The sequence below is a fragment of the Triticum dicoccoides genome, chromosome 2A (genome assembly GCF_002162155.2).
Source record: "Triticum dicoccoides isolate Atlit2015 ecotype Zavitan chromosome 2A, WEW_v2.0, whole genome shotgun sequence".
Lineage (NCBI taxonomy): Eukaryota > Viridiplantae > Streptophyta > Magnoliopsida > Poales > Poaceae > Triticum > Triticum dicoccoides.
Genome location: NC_041382.1, coordinates 234058064 through 234069844, shown reverse-complemented (window position 1 = coordinate 234069844; position 11781 = coordinate 234058064). Strand labels below are relative to the sequence as shown.

Sequence of the window (11781 nt, the reverse complement as noted above, 5' to 3'; positions counted from 1 at the left end):
CATGAAACCCTATTTCCACCGCCGCAACCTTCTGTACCCAAGAGATTCCATCTTAGGGCATTTCCCGGAGCTTCGCCGGAGGGGGAATCGATCATAGAGGGCTTCTACATCAACACCATAGCCTCTCCGATGATGTGTGAATAGTTTACCACAGACCTTTGGGTCCATAGTTATTAGCTAGATGGCTTCTCTCTCTTTGGATCTCAATACAAAGTTCTCATCGATCTTCTTGAAGATCTATTCGATGTAATTCTTTTTGTGGTGTGTTTGTCGAGATCCGATGAATTGTGGGTTTATGATCAAGATTATATATGAACAATATTTGATTCTTCTCTGAAAGCTTTTATGTATGATTTGTTATCTTTACAAGTCTCTTCGAATTATCAGTTTGGTTTGGCCTACTAGATTGATCTTTCTTGCAACGAGAGGGGTAGCAAGGCACATATTGTATTGTTGTCATCGAGGATAAAAAGATGAGGTTTATATCATATTGTTTGACTTTATCCCTCTACATCATGTCATCTTGCCTAATGCGTTACTCTGTTCTTATGACCTTAATACTCTAGATGCATGTTGGATAGCGGTTGATATGTGGAGTAATAGTAGTAGATGCAGAATCGTTTCAGTCTACTTGTCGCGGACGTGATGCCTATATACATGATTATGCACTTTTCTATCAATTGCTCGACAATAATTTGTTCACCCACCGTAATACTCATACTATCTTGAGAGAAGCCACTAGTGAAACCTATGGCCCCCGGGTCTATCTTTTATCGTATAAGTTTCCCATCTATTTTATTTTGCAATCTTTACTTTCAATCTATATCATAAAAATACCAAAAATATTTATCTTATTATTATTATTATTGTAGAAATGCCCGTGCGTTGCACCGGGCGAAAATGGGCACAACCTACTTCATGCTTGAAAATGGGCACATCCTACTTCATGCTTCATCGTGCACCATTTTTCCATACCCAATTTAAATAAATGTCAAAGCTTGGCCTCATTTCTTTTTCCATACCCAATTTAAATAAATGTCAAAGCTTGGCCTCATTTCTTCCTTTGTCAGGGGAGGTTATCATTGAGGAAGACAATTACAACAGGACCGGTCACCTCAGGGCTGTTGTTCAGGTATGCTGCTGCTGCTGCTGATAATTTTTTTAATTATGGTAAAAAGCTTTGCCTCATTTCACTAATAAGATTTACGATTACAACACTTGCCCGAGGGCACAATAATATGCAAGGAATTACTCTCGTGGCATGATCATCTCAAGTGTTTTGCCCCAACATGCCGCCTCACGCTTGATCTTTGCGAAGATCGTTGTTGGCAAGGTGTAAATGTTCCGGAAAACCGCAGGCATTCCACTCGTTCCAAATCTCCCACGACGTGAGCATCACGATGAATATGAGTGACTTCCTTTTGTGTCCGTTGGTTTGGATCACGACGGATTACCAACAGGCAAACTTTGAAAATTTGGCCAATCATCGAAGGATAGATCATGGTCCAGATGCACAAGGAGTATCGGCACCCTCTGTCCAAGCTCAGGCGACTAGTAGCTGCTGCCGCTAATTGTGTATTTTCTTTCTAGAGAACAAATCGACTTTGGCCGAGGAAAAGAATGTGGTTGGGGCCAAAATGTGTCCCAAAAAATGTGGTCGGGGCCAAACTGGGCCAACTTCTCCTACAAACTGCGCTACTTCAGCTTCATCAATTTGCGCAGCTCCTGGTTACTTCTAATTTGAGAGGTCCAGAGGTTCACCCTATAGAAAAATTAAGATTGCAACACAATGTTTACTGCATACATCCTCATGTAAAAACGAAATGATTGATGCAAAGCATGTCTAACCATCGACCAAAACAAACACAAAAATATGCTAACAAATACGCAGGTTTGGAGTGAATACAACTTAATTTGTTTCAGGCCAAATGAAACTATAGACGATCATGTATGTTTCACAGAAATAAATCAGGCAAAATTAAACAACAACACGATCATTTAATAAGCAAATTACTAAAAACTCACTTCTAGGATTTATAGTTAGATTTGTAGGAAAACATCATATGAATCTTGTCATATCTATTTAAACATCGCCAGTCAATTGGGAGGTCTGTTGTCATACATCATGGATCATGTAACTAAAGGAACATGTGCATCTAATGTACTCCAAGCAGCTAACTATATGGCCATGGCCAAACGGTTTAAAGTCCCACTTTCTGATCTAACAACATAACAGTACACAACACAATTAAATATCAAATGTATGAAAGAATATCCAAAGTTTAGTCATCTTAATAATAAAGAAAAGGAAGAATGCTTAGATACACTATACACAGACAATCAGAGGCATTCAAAGAACACATCCAAATAGTTAAACATGAAAATAAACACCAAAGCCAACTCTCGCGAGAGCTGCTATACTAATTCCATGAATCCGATGCCGCCGGAGGCGATACAGATCACCCCAACTCATGTGCCTCCACTTCATATAAGACATAATTATTCAAGTCAAGAGTGTGCTTATCTAAAAAAAGATTATGACCAGTGCTCATAAATATGCATAACTGAATTTCCCCGGATCAAACGTTAGGATTGAAGTGGATTTCAGTATTCAGTGACGAATTTAATTGCCGAAGAACAGAGAGACACCTGAAGATAGCATATGTTCTTTCCTTTTTCGCATAGTCTCGATCAGAACCTCAAGAGTGCATATTCCACCAGACTGCAACAATGAAGAAAATGTTGTGGGTGGCAGTTAAAATATGCAGCTCACACACATTGATTCAAAAATAAGGTCAGAATGCACAACACAATTTCAAGGTAGCTAATAGTACAAGTCATGTGTCAGGTGAAAAAATATTTAGCAAGCATCAAGCCTTTTCGTATCTAAGACATGCTGCCAGCACTGGTCACTGTATTACGTTCACGCTGCTGTTTAATTAACTAACAAGATCACAGTGAGGACTGAGGAGCAATACCTATTTTACATCATATGTGATCCCTAATCCAGAAATTCTTCCATGAGACCCTATTAAAATTAAACAGAATATTATTCGCACTGGAAATATTCAGATTTCAGAGTGGGAAAATATAGCGTAACAGATAGCAAACATGTGATATAAATTGTTTTGCATCTGTGCGCCTAAGGAAGTGGAGCAAATTTTGGTCAATGATATGGAATGGTCACCAAGAGATACTTCACCAAAGTCCTCCAGCACCCAAACCTGGATATAAGGATCCCTGGGGGGTACCATGCCCTATAAAAACTATACAATAAGTCTGGCAATCGTGTTTCATCCCCCAAAAGCAAATGAAACTGGAAATATACATACCACTGTTAAATCTATATCCAGCTCTGAGATATATGACTTAATGGCTGAAGAGTGGCTCCTGAAGTACTCTTCCTCTAAACAATTGAGCTTTTCTTGTATTTCATGAGGAAGCACAGGACCAATTTTCTCTGTTAAAACTCTGAATAGTTTATGCTGGTTTGAGCAAAAGAAAAAAAGTCCTGAAGAACAACAGGAGCACGGGACCTTTAACTTTACTCCATAGGTAGTCGTCATCACCAAGTTGAAGCTACCAAGCAGCTAGAAAAGCATACATACCTTGCGGCATCGATGGTGGCAGCGACACGGGGGGAGGAGAACCAATTTTTACACCAATTTTTCATCCAACGAAGGATCACTCCCCTCCATAGCTACCAACTGAGGCTTCTTCCCTTTGCTATACAAAATAAAGCACTATCTTACAAACAATTTCAGAGTAGGACACTGACCAACAAATGTAAAACTCATTTGCTGGTTGGAAAAGATGGCCTTCCTTACTCTGTGACTGGAAGCAATTGAACAGATAATTCTGTAGAACAAAAGAATTATAATACTAATGGTTGCAGCCATGGAAAAGTAGTGGTAGATGGTGATAGTTTTAAGCATCCCTGAGATATAATACTTACAAAACCAGATGGTATGATGTTAATCATATGTATGAACACTCAATATTGAATATCAAGCCGAACTACTTTATACTATGATTTCAAATCACAGTGATTTGGCTGTGATCGCGTTTCATTCGCTGCTAGGAAATCGTCCCACGATTTGCATGCAGTAATCACGGGATATTGCGGGAAATTGACAGAGATCAAGCTGATTTAGGCTACAATTTCGCTACATATAGGCATCACAAAGACAATTAGTGACAAACCTGAGGGTTGGAGGTTGCATGAATTCTGCATCTTCACGGTTGCTAGCTTGACTCTTGCCAGAATATAAGAAAGCCCTATCCGCAAAAATCAAAAAAACATATGAAAGCCCTGCAGTATCCATCCTTCCCCTACTATAAAATCTGGCTGCAATCAGAAACATTTAATTATTGAAAACTGCGGAGATGGGGTAGGGGTCGAGTCAACAGATCTTGGTGGTGCTTGTAAATCATCTATGCAGCAGGGGAGACATACCGTGCGGCAAGTAGGAGGCGCGCTATCGAGGAGGCTGGGCACCGTCGTCGACGGGGGTGTGGGATGGACGTCGACGAGCAGCTCGTCCATGCTCCCCGCATGGCCGACGAGCAGCTCGCGGATGGGTTTCGCGGGAGATGTGGCGGATCCTGCCAATATCGTCCGAATTTGGAGACCCCGGATCGAGGACGGGCACCGAAGAGTGGAGGGACGGCGGCGGCGGAGGGAAGGGGGCGAGGCGGCGGAAGAAATCAGGTTCTCGTGCGGGGGACGGGGGGAGCAATTTCAGCGACGGGCGAGTGAGGGCTGCGTACGAACCGTTTTTTTTTTCACTTACGCTGAGTGACCTTTGTGGACTGCGGGTTGATTATTACAAACTTCAGGGACCTTTGTGTAAAAATGTCGTGACGGTGAACCCGACAAACTCCATCCGTACTTTATTATTAGGGAAAGATTATCTCTATCAGATCCCACTCTCGTAAGTGACCGTGAAGGGATTGACACCCCTTTTATTGCATTGGTTGCGATGTTCTTATTTGTTTGTGTAGGTACGAAGGACTTGCGTGTAGTCTCCTACTGAATTGATACCTTGATTCTCAAAAACTAAGGGAAATACTTCCGCTACTTTGCTGCATCACCCTTTCATCTTCAAGGGAAAACCAACGCAGTGCTCAAGAGGTAGAAACCCATCATAATACTTATGCTATCTTGAGAGAAGCCACTAGTGAAACCTATGACCCCCGGGTCTATCTTCCATCATATAAGTTTCCAATCTATTTTACTTTGCAATCTTTATTTTCCTATCTATATAATAAAAATACGAAAAATATTTATCTTATTATCTTTATCAGATATCATTCTCGTAAAGTGACCGTGAAGGGATTGACAACCCCTTTATCATGTTGGTTGCGAGGTTCTTATTTGTTTGTATAGGTGCGAGGTGACTTGCGTGTAGTCTCGTACTGGATTGATATCTTGGTTCTCAAAGACTGGGGGAAATACTTACGCTACTTCGCTGCATCACGCTTTCCTCTTCAAGGGAAAACCAACGCAGTGCTCAAGAGGTAGCAATGATAAGGTGATGCAATTCTATGGTTAACATCATACTTGTCAAGCATTTTACGGAAAGCACCATGAATAAAATGTGAACTACCATAAGTCATTAAATATCTAGGGACTCCAAACCTTGAGAAAGTAACTACCTTAAGCATTTTAATAGAGGTGTTGTGATTAGCACTACTGGTTGGAATAGCTTCTACCCATTTAGAAACATAACCAACTGTAACATCCCAAATTTTCAATTTGAAATGTTATACATAGGTCATCACATGCATATCATATTTTATTTGCATTTTGGTTTTGATCCTAAAAATTCTAAGCAACTCAAGGACCCACGGAGAGAGTTGGGGATTTCACTCATTTTCATATTTGAAATTCTTCTCAAATATTGAAAAGGGGATCATTTTGATTTTGATTATTTTTCTCTCCGAAAATATTTTAAATATAAAGTAAACAAAAGGAGATAATATGACTTCTTCAAAATAAAAGAAATATTGGAGGAAAAATGTTAAAAATAAAATGAATATTTTACTAGATATTATTTGGATTTTTATTCGGAGTTATTTTAATTAAATTGGGAAAAAACTGCATTTTTAAAAGTTGCATTAGGTCCGGGAAAATTGTTCACTTTGTCCTAAATTTTATTAGAGGACCATGAAAATTTATTTCAGAATTTTTGGACTCCGTTTAATATTTCTTTTTATTTATTTACTCCGTCCGTTTTAAAAAAACGCGCGAACCGACATCGGGCCGTGCCCGAGCCGGACTCGTCCCGCCCAGTCCCCTTTATAAATGCCCGAGGCCGCCGCCCCAGCCCAGCCACCGAAACCCTAGCCGCGCCGAGCCTCGCGATCCGCGCCGCCGCCGCCAGATCCGTGCCACCGCCGCCGCGCCAGGCGTCGTCGCCGTCGCCGGAGTTCGCCGCCGCCGCCGGTTTTCCTTTCGGTTTAGGTATAAACCATTCGTTTTTTTTAAACCCTAAATCCGTTTTGGTTTTTTTAATAGATCAGTTTTTCTTGGTTTAGATTATTTTATGAGCGTTCGTTTGTTAGTTCGTTTTAACGAACGAATTTGTCCGTTAGTCTCTGTTAGCAGACATTCGTCCGATAGATTTTTCTTTTTCTGTTTTAGTTTCGCCAGGGACCTATCTGTGATTATTTTCATCGCAAATTAGCCCCTGATCTTCAAACCATCGCAATTTTTCAACCGTTTGTCCGAATCCAGTGAAACCAACGCCAAAATCTCCGTCTCGAGCCCCACTTTCAAGTTAATCAACTTGAACGTGGTTTTGACAATTTAAAATTTGGTCTGAAGCGGATTTGTTTTCGAAGTTCTTTTGATCGTAGTTTCAGTTCCCTAGCTCTGATTTAGTTGATTCTTTTTGCAAATTGAAGCTCTTCAGTTGGACTTCAGATTGGATCTTCTTATTTGATTTTTACCCTTGCATCTTTGCTTGAGTGCTTATGTACGCTATTGTTTTGCGATAGAATTCCCAGAGTGCGAAGCGTGCTACTACGAGTCTCTAGGTTTTGCGGATCGTCAGCAAGGCAAGTAACACTTTGATCATACCCTTTTATTACCCAGTTTTTATGCATTAGTTTCAATCCTCAAACACTTCATGATTAGGATGTGATTAACATGTGGGTATTGGGAAGTAGATGATGAGGTAGAACCTATTGCCCTTTTATTATCAAACCTTGGGAGTTACTTCTACGTTATGCTTAGGTTGCCATGCTATGCTCGTAGACGTGGTTTGGTTTGAGTGATCCATGACAGATGTGAGATTGTTAATTAATGGTCAACTTAAGGTGACTACTTAAACACACATCTGGGTGGATTGGTTGAAGGCACCTGGGGTTATACCAGTGTTGTCTTTTGGTTCGCCACCCAGGCTCAAAGGGATCATAAGATTATTCATGCTAGAAACTTCCGTGTGCAGCCACAAGCTATTATGGGCTCTAGCATAGTTGAGTATGTTCCATGACCTATTTCAGTGGTAGGCTAGCAGATGTAGGGGATGTAGGTTGGTACTATCTACCCAGAGTAAAGAGTTAATGCTTCTGAAAGACTGTGTCTCGGTCATCCATTTCTCAAACAACATGTAGTGCAAGAAATCCAACGAAGGAGATCGAGTCTTGTGGGGAAAAGTGCGCAAACCTCTGCAGAGTGTACAAACTAATCATGGTTAGCCATGTCCCCGGTTATGGACATCTTGAGTATCTGGTTTTTGGATTATCATGTTGATCTCATCACTCTAAATTAATTTGTTGGGTTATTAATTACTTTTTAATTGGGATTGAGATGGGGTACCATTCTCAATGTTTATCAACTACCATGATAGTTAAATAAAATATATTTTTTTGTTATAGGGAAAAATTGGCTTTTCACAAAAACCTTATAACCATAGTGCCTCCACCAGCCATATATGCATGTAGTGATAGCATTTACTTGTTCATTGCTCTATTGTGTTATCTTGCCAGCATATTCCATGTGCTAACCCGTTTTGGGCTGCAACATATCATGTTGCAGACTTTTCAGACAAAGAGTAAGGTGCGCTAGGTCGTTGTCGTGCACTCAGCTATGCCGTTGGAGTTGATGGACTCATTTTATCTTCCAAGCCATCCGCTGTTATCTTACTTAGATGACCTTAAGCCATATTATTGTATTAAGATCTCTTTTGAGACATTCGATGTAATAAGTGTGTGATTGCTACTCTGTTATAAATCCTTCGAAGTACTATGTGTGTCAGCATTACCGATCCAGGGATGACACTTATGCACAGAGATTTGACTGTTTGAGGTCAGATCGCTACAAGATGGTATCAGAGCACACGCTGATTGTAGGACACGACCACTAAGATGAGCCATAGGTCACTCTTCTCTACTCATTTCTGAATCCTCTCCATTTTCCACACTATAGGATGGCGGACTCAAGGAACAAGTTTGCACAATCTGATGAAGACATACCTTTTGGACGACACTTGAAGGAAGTCATTAGGTACCTGGACATTGGAATACCAAGTTTCACCGGGACCTACACCACCACTTTACCAGAATAAGAGCGTTGGATGATTCGAGTTAAAGTTCCAGGAAGGGCATTCACGCCAGTTAGTGAGCCCATAGAATTTTCCTTTGATGCACCAACCTCGAGTTTAGGAAAGAGGATGGCAGCCCACATCACCATGGGACGCATCGACGAAGTTTATCACAAGGATCTTAAGGACATCATCTACCAGATATGTGGGCACCGAGATGAGCAATGGGAGATGATCAGCACCAGGAGGGATGTCCATTGCAGCCTTCATCCAAGAGTTAAACCGGCACATTGGTTGCCATGAGAACCAAATGTGCGCAAGCATGATAGACCTGAAGAAGGTGATGACCAGGAACCGGGAGCTAGAAGAGGAACTCAAGTCTACACGCGACAGATATGAGGAGGAAATTGCAATACTAGTGGAGAAGAATGACTACCTGACAAGGAAGCTAGGAGTATTCATGGGAGACCCCGTTCCAGGAGGAGATGACGACCATCCCGAGGACTACATCATCATCGACGACACCGACTCCGACCGCGACATTAGTGATGATGACTATGAAGATGAAGCTAGAGCAGATATCATGGAGTCTTCCACCGATCAAAATTTCTAGTAGACCACCATATGATCAGTAGTATTTTCCCCATGTATATAGTAATAGTCCGAGCACTGTAAGGATAGTTAGATCGATTGTATGCCCTTGTTTGAATTGATTGGTGTGATATGAACATGATTGTCTCATGTGCATATGGGTAGTGCTTTCTCACTAGACCTCATTCTATTCTAATCTCTCCCCTCTAAACCCATCAGATGCCTCCGAGACGTGACCCCGGATTTGCCTTCCCACCGGAGCTCACTCAGTTGTTCCAACAGCAGAATGACTTGATGCAACTACTAGTCCAGAACCAAGGCAACAACAACAACAACAATCCACCACTACCACCACCTCCAGTTGACAACTTAGCCCGTTTTTTGAGGTTGCAGCCGCCGGTGTTTTCTAGTAACATCGAGCCGATAGTTGCTGATGACTGGCTACGCAGGATTTGAAGGGAGTTGACCACCGCAGGTTGCACATATGCTGAGAAGGTGCGTTTTGTCGCACATCAATTTGATGGACCCGCATCCTCATGGGGGGAGAATTACATAGCCACATTCCCCATAGCCAATGTCACTTGGGAGCAGTTTCAGCAAGAATTTCACACTGCTCACATCTCAACTGGAGCTATGAGCATGAAGAAGCATGAGTTTCACAACTTACGCCAGGGAAACCGTACTGTGGGGCAGTACGTGGATGAGTTTAGTAAGTTAGCCCGTTATGCCCTAGATGATGTGGCCACAGATGCCGTGAAGCAGGAGAAGTTTATGGAAGGGCTGAATGATGAGATGAGTATGCAGTTAATGGTGGCAACATTTAACAATTACCAGGAGTTGGTAGACAAGGCTCTTATGATTGAAGGGAAGCAGCAAGAGATAGAGAGCCGCAAGAGGAAGTATGGACAAGGGAAGTACAATTGAGGAGCTCAGCAGAAGCCTCATTTTACCCTGAACTCGGGAGGATATACCCCTAACCATGGAGGACATATGCACAATACGCACAATGGAGGAAGTTCGCACCCAAGAACGGAAATGGGAATGCAGCCGGTAGCAACTAGAACAGCTCTAACCCAGCCACACCCGCCAAGAAGGACCAAAGTCACATTACTTGTTTCAAGTGTGGGAAGACTGGACACTATTTCAAGTGTGGGAAGACTGGACACTATGCCAATGAGTGCCTTGAAGCAAAGAATGGTAATGGCAATGGAAGCTCTGTGAAGAAGCCCAACCCTTTCAACAGGGGACAAGTGAACCACGTTAACGTGAAGGAGGTTGAAGAGCAGCCAGACGCAGTTGTCGGTAAGTTTTTGGTTCAGTCATTTACCGCACTCGTTCTTTTTTATACTAGTGCATCGCATTCATACATATCAAGGGGATTTGTGGACAAGTTTAAGCTACCCACCTTAGCCCTTAGGACGCCCATGTTAGTAAGCTCACAAGGTGCAGAGTATATGGCCAGCCGATGGTGCGATCTGTTACCCTTAACCATTGGTAGCCATGTTTTCCCCTCCAACCTTATAATTCTGGAGTCACAAGGATTGGATGTGATACTAGGCATGGATTGGCAATCGAAGTATGGAGGAAACATTGACTGTGCTAGTGGGTCAATTCTGCTCACCACCCCGGAGGGAAAAATGATTAAGTATGTATCTAGGCATGCGCCAAGGAGAACCCAAGTAAATTCCCTCTTAGGAGTTGTTCAGGAGGAAGTGACTGTAGTGAAGGATTGCCCGGATGTAAGAGGAATTACTAGGCATGCCGCCAGACCGAGACATTGAGTTTTTGATAGAGCTGTTGCCAGGCACCGGACCGATATCGAAGAGGCCATACCGGATGCCCGCAAATGACCCGGAGGACATAAAGAAGCAAATTAAGGAGTTATTGGAGAAATATTACATTCAATGAAGTTCGTCACCATGGGGAGCACCAGTGCTTTTGGTTGAGAAGAAGGATGGATCTTTGAGAATGGTTGTTGATTTGTAATGCCCGGATAATTAAGCTACAGTGACTCTCCGCTAATGATGCCACGTCACCTCGGTTACTGTTGATAAACCCGCGTAGTTCGAAACCCAGTTCAAAATTCAAATTTAAAAATAAAGGCAAACAACAAAAGTTTTAAAAAGTTGAAACAAAAATGTTCGGTGGTTGCCAAATATTACAAGGGTAATTATTGTGCAGCAAACATATTTTTAGAAAATGCCTAAATGAATTAAATCTGAGTTGGCAAATAAAACAAAACCCTAAAATGTAATAAACAAAACCCACCCTGGCCAACTGGGCCGTGAGGCCCAGCTGGCCGGCCCACTACCTATGGCCTATATGGCCACCACCTCCACCCTAGCCCACCACACCCAAACCCTAAACCAGCCCACTGTTCACCCAGCCCCCTTCTTCATTCTGGATCGGGAGGAGACCCGATCCTGCGCTCCACCGCCGCCTCCCCGACACGGCGCCCCACCGGTGCCCGCCCCGTCGCCGGGCCACCCCGCCGCCGCCGGCCGCCTCCCGGCTCCCTCCCTCACCGCCTCTCTCGTCTCCATGTGAGCCGCCCGCTGCCCCGCTCGCCCCTTTTCCTCCCGGTCGTCGCGCCCCTCCACGCCGTCTGTGGCCACCGCACCGGCCGAGCGCAACACGCCCT

The 11781-nt window shown here is 42.8% G+C and overlaps 1 long non-coding RNA gene across 5 annotated transcripts; it reads right to left on the bottom strand.

Annotated features, from left to right (window-relative positions):
* Nucleotides 1-1026: 1026 nt before the first annotated feature.
* On the bottom strand, nucleotides 1027-4750 carry LOC119354337. Of its 5 annotated transcripts, XR_005170787.1 has the most exons (8): nucleotides 4457-4750; nucleotides 4204-4278; nucleotides 3609-3726; nucleotides 3333-3511; nucleotides 3188-3257; nucleotides 2979-3028; nucleotides 2650-2722; nucleotides 1027-1762 (listed from the first exon to the last, which is right to left on the bottom strand). It is a non-coding gene; the product is annotated as an uncharacterized LOC119354337 (long non-coding RNA). The 5 variants fall into 5 exon arrangements; XR_005170786.1 differs by having other exon boundaries at nucleotides 2979-3257; nucleotides 4204-4348; XR_005170788.1 differs by having other exon boundaries at nucleotides 2979-3266.
* Between the last annotated feature and the right edge of the window lie 7031 nt (nucleotides 4751-11781).